Genomic DNA, 1,866 nt, shown 5'->3' with positions numbered 1-1,866 from the left:
ACACATGAGACATATGATAAACAACACATGAGACACAACACATGAGACACAACATGAGACACATCACATGAGACATGTGAGACACAAGACATGAGATATGCAACAACACATGAGACACAACACATGAGACATGTGAGACAGAACACGTGAGACACTAAACGAGATGTGAGATACAACACATGAGAGACAACACACGAGACATGTGAGACACAACACATGAAACACAACACATGAGACACAACACATGTGACACTACACATGAGATGTGAGACACAACACATGAGAGACACCACATGAAACATGTGAGACACGACACATGAGACATGTGAGACACAACACATGAGAGACAACACGTGAGACACAACACGTGAGACATATGAGAAAAAACACACGAGACACACCACATGAGACATGTGAGACACAACACATGAGAGACAGCATGTGAGACACAAAATATGAGACATGTGAGACACAACACATGAGATGTGAGACACAACACATGAGAGATAATACATGAGACACAACACATGAAACATGTGAGACACAATACATGGGACATGTGACACATGAGACACAACACATGAGACGTGAGACACAACACGTGAGACATATGAGAAACAACACATGAGACACAACACACAAGACACAACGCATGAGAGACAACACAAGACACAAGACTTGAGACATGTGAGACACAACACATGAGACACAATGCATGAGACGTGAGACACAACACATGAGACATGTGAGACACAACACAAGAGACATGTGAGACACAACACGTGAAGGTGCTGAGTTAATTTGAGAAACATGAAGAGCTGCAGCGTGTGGAGCAGTAGAGGGTTCTTTAAGACTGCGGCCACTCTGGAGAAGGAAGTGGTCCAAACCGGACTTCATCTCGGCTTCATCTACATTTAACTTATTTGGGGGAGTGGTGGCGCCTTTGATTGGAAAGTCGCAGGTTCAACTCCCGGTACCGTCAACATCAAAATGTGGGTGGAAAAGATAAAGCACCTACACCTGCCTCCACACTCATTCAGCCCACTCTGGGCCCCTGAGCAAGGCCCTTAACCTCCACCATCTGCTCCTAAACAGGCCTCTCTTGAAAATGAGTTCTTGTGACTCAATAAGACTACCTGGATAAATAAAGGCTAAATGAAAAAAACAAAAATCTCAACATCAGAGCAGATTTGTTCTTTTTCTCACATGGTTCTGAATCAGATCCATATCTGATGTTTTTCAAAGTGACCTTCGTCTGAACCGTCATGACGTTAGTAGTATCAATATTATCAATACTATGAGGACACGGCTTGATCATCCATGCAGAACTCCACCTGGCTGAAGAACAGAGGTCTAGTTTTTTAACTCATCCTGTTCTGGAGGAGTGTTGGACCAGTCTATGGATCCATGCTTGAGTTTGGTGGTCCTGAAGTGATCTTCTGCTCCTGAGGAGGCAGGACGATCATGGCACCAGACGATGCTGTCAGATGATAGAGGGTTCTGATCATACAGCTCTGGACCTGATCCACTCATGCTAACGTGTAGCCTCATGTTGGAGGCCTGCATGGCCCATTCACCCTGGAGTCCGACAGAGGTCCAGTTTCAATTGGACTGAGAACGAGCACAGGAACCTCAGAACTGAGTGTTTGGACCTGCAGGGAGAGTGTGGTGTGGACCTTCAGCCATGAAGTGTGTTTTTATTCCAGCTGGACCTTCTTCCTTCCTGCTGACCTGTCACCAACCTGTTGATGCACATCTGTTAACGTGTTGGCATGTCAGTAAAACATCTGTTGATGCACGTCTGTTAGCGTGTCAGCGCGTCAGTAAAACATCTGTTGATGTGCATCTGTTAACATGCCGGCACGT

Source organism: Nematolebias whitei, chromosome 12 (genome assembly GCF_014905685.2).
Source record: "Nematolebias whitei isolate Nwh7 chromosome 12, NemWhi1, whole genome shotgun sequence".
In the NCBI taxonomy this organism is placed as follows: Eukaryota; Metazoa; Chordata; class Actinopteri; order Cyprinodontiformes; family Rivulidae; genus Nematolebias; species Nematolebias whitei.
The sequence above is the reverse complement of the archived record's forward strand: the minus strand, read 5'-3'. Positions refer to the sequence as shown.